General features: G+C 46.3%; 1 non-coding gene across 1 annotated transcript; it reads right to left on the reverse strand.

The window, feature by feature from the left end:
• Positions 1–648: 648 nt before the first annotated feature.
• On the reverse strand, positions 649–767 carry LOC133364691 (5S ribosomal RNA). The gene has a single exon (XR_009757999.1). It is a non-coding gene; the product is annotated as a 5S ribosomal RNA (ribosomal RNA).
• Between the last annotated feature and the right edge of the window lie 7,554 nt (positions 768–8,321).

The raw sequence follows: 8,321 nt of genomic DNA on the forward strand, positions 1-8,321 counted from the left end.
GGGGGTAGGAAGCCATGACTGTTTCAAGTGGTACGATACTGCTTTAAATGTATAGTGCAGATGGGGCTTGAATTGCTTATACTGAGGAAAATCAGTTGATAGAGGGCAATAACAGGAAGCGGCATGGGATGAGTTTTCTGATGTCACCAGATCCTGTAGGCTTTCGAGTTTTCGTGATAACATTCCAGCTTGAACTGCCTATAGTTCCCTCCTCTGACCAGGAGTGCCAGTTGGTGAAGAACTAGGAACTATTTCCCATCCTGGAAAGTTTTTTGCTCCAGCAGCTGGTAGCAAGCTAAATGCCTGTTGCTGCATCAGTGTGATAAAGCAGTGAGATTAACCAGAAGTAACTAGTCAGCCGCATCCCTTTGGGGGAAGCTCCTGGGTCAGCAAGTGATATGCTGCTGACCTGTCTGAATCTGCAGATAGAATTAAGAGTCATTTCACCCGGGCTGGGGCTGGAGTTATTCTTCCGGTTATTCACAAGTGAGCCTGCATACTCCTAGCCTTCTGTCCTTCCTTGTGTTTTTTTTGTTATATGCCTTCAAGTTGACCACGACTTATGTGACCCTAGGAATCTTTTGTATGTATTCATAGGGTTTTCATGGTAAGAGGTATTCAGGGGTGGTTTACCATTGCCTTCCTCTAAACCTACGGCACCTGGGATTCCCAGGCAGTCTCCCATCCAAGTACTAACCAGGCCTGACCCTGCTTAGCTTCCAAGATCAGATGAGATTGGGCGTGTTCAGGGTAGTATGGCCATAGGCTCCTTGTGTGTAGTGCTTCATTTTTTTAAAATGTGCCACCACTTTGCATGTTCCAATTCTTGTCTTGGGGGCTACTTAAAAAAAATATTACAGATTTAAATAATAGCTTTTTCCCTTCTCCTTTTTTGTAATTCCACAAGTCTTTCCAGCACTCCTGCATTTTATTTTTTTTTGCTTCTTTATTTAGCTGGAGTTAACCTTTGCCTGCAACATTTACTGTTCTGGGCCACTTGGGTGGTCCAGGTCCCAGACAAACATTGGGGAAGCCAATTTGGATGAGGAGGTAGGAAAATAATATTACTCTATTAACACACAAATGGCTGCTATTGTGGCTATTACAACGGTATTCTGCACAGAGCCTATCTGGCATAAGAGAAATGTGGCACCTCCAGTTTTCTTCCATAATAATCCAAAACCATATTTGCCTCAAACTTTGTCTGCTAGTGAAATGAAGTTTTTTGCTATGGAAAACAAAGCTAATCTTCTCATTCAGTCATGTTTAATCATTGACCTGCTCTCAGGTAGCTTACCGGCATTGAGCGTGGTTGTACCCACATCACTCCAGGACATTAGGAAGCTGCCTTTTACTAGATCAGATTATTTGTTCATCTTGCCCAGAATTGTGTACCTTGATGAGCAGCATCTCTTCAGAGTTTCAGGAAGAGGACTTTCCCCATCAGCAGCAGCCTCATCCTTCAAACTGGAGACACCAGGGATTGAACCTGCGGCCGACATGCAAGGCTTGCTTCCATCACTCAACTATGAGACCTCTCCAGATATTTAGGTCTCCTACTCACACAGTTTTGTGGGTTGGGGGAGAAATTAAATTCAGTTGGCGTTTAAAGCCAGATAATCAAAGTTACACCTTCCGAAACAATATCAGAACCAAAACACAGCCATCCTTTAAAATTTGCATGTATCTGAATTTTGCAATGCAGTTCTCAAACCAAGCAATGCATATATTCCAGGAAAAGTGTGCACAAAATGAATATATTGGTGAAAACAACGTAAAAAATGCATTATAGTCGGATAGATTGCTTGCAAAAATGTGTACATTAGTCAAAACTGCATACAAAAATGCATTTATTAGGAGAAATTCACATTAAAATGCTGAACAATTTTCATGATGATTTTAAAAAAATGCAAATTGCTGCAGAAACGTGGAGACCTGAATTTATTAGAAAAATGAGAAAATGAGAAAACAGAAATTGACAAATCATACCCTAATAAGAAACCATGTCTGCCCTTAATAAAGTTTTTTATTTTATTTAAAAATTATATTCCTTTTTTCACCATATGGTTCGAGAGCTGCGTTGGTGCGCATAGAGTATGGGACTGTGGCTGTCGTGTAGACCTGAACTGGATGTTTGTATGATTGTATGTTGTGAGTGTGTGTGTATTTTTATTTTATTTTATTTTTATTTTATTTTATTATGTGCCTGGGCGGGAGGATAGGGTATTGGGAGGGGGGACCAGAGGGGGGCCCTGTTAGCGTAGTGACGGGTAATGGGAGGTATGGCGCTGTGAGGAGGACATGCCAGTTGAGGGGAACTCAGCCCAGACAATTGGTGGCTGTACCGTGTTCCGGTCCTCCCCATATCCACAGGATTGCTGCTAGTTCTATCAGCCAACTCTCGGATCTCCAGTTGCTGCTTCTTAATGCCAGATCGGTAAATAATAAAGCTTCCCTCATCCATGATTTAATTGTGGATGAGGCGGCTGATCTGGCGTTTATTACCGAGACCTGGGTGAGCGATCTGGGAGGCATTAATCTCTCCCAGCTGTGCCCACCCGAGTACTCGGTTCAGCATCTGGGTAGATCTGAGGGTCGGGGAGGGGGAATCGCTGTGGTCTATAGAAGTTCCATCCCTCTTGTTAGGCACCCTATCCAGGTAGCTAATGGTCTGGAGTGTCTTCATATTACGTTGGGTCAGCGAGACAGACTGGGAATACTGTTGGTGTACCGTCCACCCTGCTGCCCAACAGCCTCCCTAACTGAGCTGATGGAGGTGGTCGCGGGTTTGGTGTTGCGATCCCCCAAATTTTTGGTATTGGGGGATCTCAACATTCATGCTGAGACCGCTTTGACTGGGGCGGCTCAGGACTTCATGGCCTCCATGACAGCCATGGGGCTGTCTCAATTTGTTACTGGCCCTACGCATATTTCGGGGCACACTCTAGACTTAATTTTTGCTACTGGAGCAGGGGATGGTGATCTGGGAGTGAGGGATTTTACATCTATTCCTCTGTCATGGACAGATCATCGCCTATTGAGGTGTAGGCTCACAATGTTTTCTCCCCTCTGCAAGGGTGGAGGACCAATTAAGATGGTCCGTCCCTGGAGACTAATGAATCCTGAAGGTTTTCAGAAGGCTCTGGGGAGTTTTCCGGCTGATAAAACTGACGCTTCTGTCAAAACCCTGGTCAATCTGTGGAATACGGAAATGACCCAGGCAGTTGACACGATCGCCCCGGTGCGCCCTCTCCTCTGCAGAGCTCAATTGGCTCCGTGGTTTACCCTGGAGCTAAGAGTGATGAAGCAAGAAAGGAGACGGTTTGAGTGCAAATGGAGACGAACTCCCGATGGCTATGGTCTTGCACTTGTGGAGGTCTCTACCAAGCTCTATGTGAAGGCGGTGAGGGCAGCGAAGAAGCAGTACTTTGCTGCCTCCATTCAGTCATCTTCTAACCGCCCAGCGGAACTTTATAAGGTTGTTCGGGGACTTTTACACTCTGGTCCTCAGAATGCAATAATACCATCAACAGCCTGCTGTAATGAGTTTGCGAGACACTTCCAAGATATGATCACGAACATCCGCCGGAACCTTGACTCCAATATTGTAGCAGTTGAACCTAATGAGGTGTCCGGAGCACAGTCCTGTCCTGTTTTATTGGATGAATTTCAGTTGGTACAGCTCGAGGATGTGGACAAGGTGCTTGGACAGGTGCGGGCGACCACTTCTGTTCTGGATCCTTGCCCCTCATGGCTAATAAAAGCTAGCAGGAACGGAACAGCCGGATGGGCCAAGGAGGTGATCAATGCCTCTTTACGAGAGGGAGTGGTACCACCCTGCCTGAAACAGGCGGTGGTGAGACCGCTCCTAAAGAAACCCTCCTTGGACCCTGAAAATCTTGACAACTATAGACCGGTAGCAAATGTTCCGTTCCTGGGCAAGGTCTTAGAGCGTGTGGTCGCTCGCCAGCTCCAGGCTCTCTTGGATGAAACTGATTATCTGGATCCATGTCAATCGGGCTTTCGGCCGGGGTTTGGTACAGAAACAGCCTTGGTCACCCTGTATGATGACCTCTGTCGGGAGAAAGACAGAGGGAGTGTAACTCTGTTGGTTCTCCTTGATCTCTCAGCGGCTTTTGATACCATCGACCATGGTATCCTTCTGGGACATCTTGCGGACTTAGAAGTTGGAGGCACTGCTTGGCAGTGGCTGTGCTCCTACCTCGAGAATCATCTCCAGAAGCTGGTGCTTGGGGAGCATTACTCGAGTCCCTGGATACTCCAATATGGGGTCCCACAGGGTTCAGTTCTGTCCCCCATGCTCTTTAATATCTATATGAAGCCGCTGGGCGAGGTCATTAGGAGATTTGGAGTGCGTTTCTAGCAATATGCTGATGATACACAGCTCTACTTCTCCTTTTCATCTTCTTCAGGTGAGGCTGTTGATGTACTAAACCGCTGCCTGGCCGCGATAATGGACTGGATGAGAGCTAATAAACTGAGACTCAATCCTGACAAGACTGAGATGCTGTTGGTGGGGGGGCTCTCTGCCCAGATGGATGATGTCCGACCTGCCCTAGATGGGGTTACACTCCCCCTAAAGGAGCAAGTCCGTAGTTTGGGGGTCTTATTAGATCCGCTCCTGTCACTGGAGGCTCAAGTAGCCTCGGTGGCACGGAATGCGTTCTACCAGCTTCAGCTGGTAGCCCAACTACGACCCTATCTGGATAGGGAGAACCTCGCCACAGTTATCCATGCTTTGGTAACCTCTAGATTGGACTGCTGTAATGCACTCTACGTAGGGTTACCTCTGAAGACGGTTCGGAAACTTCAGCTGGTGCAGAATGCTGAGGCCAGAGTTCTTACTGGGACTAAAAAATCTGATCATATAACCCCTGTCCTGGCCCAGCTGCACTGGCTACCAATATGTTTCCAGGCCAGATTCAAAGTGTTGGTTCTTACCTATAAAGCCCTTAACGGCATCGGACTGCAATACCTGGCGGAACGCCTCTCCCGCTATGTACCTACCCGGTCGCTGCGCTCAACGTCAAAGGCCCTTCTCCGTGTCCCAACGCATAAGGAGACATGGAGAACGATAACTAGAGCTAGGGCCTTCTCAGTGGTGGCCCCCGAACTATGGAATGCCCTCCCTGATGAGATACGCCTGGCGCCTTCTCTGTTATCCTTCCGGCGCCAGGTAAAGACCTACCTCTTTGCCCAGGCATTTTAAAAAATTTTAAAATCTGACTTTAAATTTGAAAAATTTTAATTATGCTTTACTGTGTATTGTACTCACATCCACTTGTATTTTAACCTGTTTTACTATGCTGTACACCGCCCTGGGAGCTTATTGCTATAGGGCGGTCTAAAAATGTAATAAATAATAAATAATAATATATCACTTTATGTATGTAACTTATATTTTTAAGAATCATGGTACTCGTGCTGTCTGCCTACAGATCCCGAAGGAGGACGTCCCTGAAATGCATGCAGCATTATTAATATTTCAATTCATATCCCACACTTTCTCCCAAAGAAGCCCATGGTGGCAAACACACCAATGATATAACAACTCTTTGAACCAGCATTCTAAAAACTGTTGAACACATTATAAAAGCCCATGACCTCAGGTTTGTCAGGAACAGTGTCTTTCAGCCATCAAATGCCTGGGTAAATGTTTTTAGATTTCTCCTGAAAGTCAATAATGAGGGAGGCAGACACACACCTCACCAGGGAAGGTCTTCCACAAATGGGGAACTGCCACTGAAAAAGCCCTGTCACGACTCAGCATCAACTGGGCAGCCCTTCGCCAAGTAAAACCCATAACTGGAAGAAGTGGGAGGCACCATGCAATGAAGGGATGGGCCCTTCTCCAGCCCAACAGCTGTTAATCGGGGACTCCTGCAGAACACGGATACTCATTTATTTTAACCCTTATCCGAGCATATGAACATCACGTGGCAAAGAGCTGAAGAGCAGAAAAGAGGGGGGCATGAGGGCAAAGGGAGGTAGGGGGTCGGGGAGGAGTGGGGAGGGAATAGGGGATTGCACAGTTTTAATGTGATAATGTGATAATAAACTAAACATAAAAAGCCAAGGCCTCACCTGCTGATGATAGGCTCCAAGATGGTTGATATTGGGGTAGCACAGTGGGGAGGAGAGCCTGGCTGGGAGTCCAGAGTCTGTGAGTTCAAATCTCTGCTCGTCTCTCCTGGGTGTCAAGGGCCAGCTAAAGATCACCCCCACAGTGGGTAGCTCAGGGGTTACGTGCCCTGCCACCTGTGCAGCCGTGGGCAAGCTGCATAGTCCTAAGGAGCCCAGTTGTCCCCCAGCTGGCAGTGGTGGACAAGGAAGGGGCTGGCTTGTGCAGCTGTGGCAAGCTGAGCAGGCCCTAGCCAGTTGGGGAGGACTAGCCTCAGAGGGAGGCAATGGTCAACCCCCTCTGAATACTGCTTACCATGAAAACCCTATTCATAGGGTAGCCATAAGTTGGGATCAACTTGAAGGCAATCCATCCACCTACTCTTTTAGCTACGTGGGTCCCTAAAGCCTTATAGGTAGTAACACCTTGAATTTAGCCCAGTAGTTCACTGGCAGCCAGTGCAATGTTTTCAAGACCAGTAACACATGGTCCCATCGGACTGTTCCACTTACCAGTTTATTTAATTATTATTTATTTTATTTATTACATCTATACCCCGCCTTTCTTTTCATGATTGAAACCGAAGATGGCTTATATATGGTTCCCAGGCGGTCTCCCATCCAGGTGCTGACCAGACCTGACCCTGCTTAGCTTCAGGAAGGAGCTCACCTTATGTGCCTTCAGACCATAGCCTGGGACCAGTTTAGCAGTCCCATTCACCAAAGTTTGCACCATTGAGCCCCAGAGCTTACCCCCTCTTTTCATTAACCCTTTCTAAAGTGGACTCACACATATGCAACTCCTGTGCTGCTATTGGAATGTTTACAAAGTGCCTGAGGTAAAGCTTTCTTCTGCATGTATAACTCTTGTTTTCTAGCGCATGGGTTCCTAAACTGTGGTCCATGGATTAGCAGTGGTCTACGAGCTTCATTCAAGCGGTCTTCAGTGTGTCTTGTAAAAATACAATTAAACATCATGCTGCATGTAGCACGTAGTAGTCCACCAGGACCTTCAACCATTTTCAAGTGGTCTGTGTGTGGGGGGGGGGGGAATGTTGCGAAAAACTGATCTAGAGGATTTGTTTATCTCAAAAAGCTACCTGGTAGCTGGGTGGCTAACTGACCAGAAAAATGGCCTGCCTTGTTCTTGTGTTTTTAACACCAGTTTTATGTTCTGCTGACAGCCAGTGTGGCATAGTGGTTAGAGTGTTGGACTACGACCTGGGAGACCAGGGTTCAAATCCCCACATAGCTATGAAGCTCCCTGGGTGTTCTTGGGCCAGTCACTGCCTCTCAGCCTCAGAGGAAGGCAATGGTAAACCCCCTCTGAATACGGCTTACCATGGAAACCCTATTCGTAGGGTCGCCATAAGTTGGGATCGATTTGAAGGCAGTCCATTTCCATTCAATGTTATGCTACTGCTGCTATTACTATGATTACTAACAACAACAACAATAGATAATAATTAATAATTAAAAATCCACTGTCATAGCATGGGGTGGAGATAAATATATTGTATCACCTGCTTACATCTGCACGTAGGGATGGAGGAAGAATCCATTTAAAATGGATTTAAATATGGAATTTGACATCTGATCATCTGATCACATTGGACTGCCTCTTGCATTCAGCACCTGTTTACATCCATTCCGCTCATGCATTAGCATTTAAAAAACAATGACTTTGTTGTTGTTGGACTGCCTTCGAGTCGATCCCGACTTATGACGACCCTGCGGATAGGGTTTTCATGGTAAGCGGTACTCAGAGGGGGTTTACCATTGCCTCCCTCTGAGGCTGAGAGGCAGTGACTGGCCCAAAGTCACCCAGTGAGCTTCATGGCTATGTGGGGATTCGAACCCTGGTCTCCCAGGTCCTAGTCCAACACCTTAACCACTACACCACATGGGCTCTCATGACTATAACAATGACTAATTATATGGAAAATAATATGGAAAAAATACATATTTAACAATACACCCTGTCATCTCACATTGAGAATACCATAGCTATCAGTACTTCAGTCTAAAATTAGCATATACATCAACGTAAGCACTCCAGATATGCAAATAGGTATCCACATGAGGTCGGTATGTATAAAACATATATTCAAATGTAACAAGGGTAATAAGGTCCTCAGATCATTGTGCAATGGGTGGTGAGAGTTTCTAATTCCAAGCAC

The sequence above is a fragment of the Rhineura floridana genome, chromosome 9, assembly GCF_030035675.1.
Source record: "Rhineura floridana isolate rRhiFlo1 chromosome 9, rRhiFlo1.hap2, whole genome shotgun sequence".
In the NCBI taxonomy this organism is placed as follows: domain Eukaryota; kingdom Metazoa; phylum Chordata; class Lepidosauria; order Squamata; family Rhineuridae; genus Rhineura; species Rhineura floridana.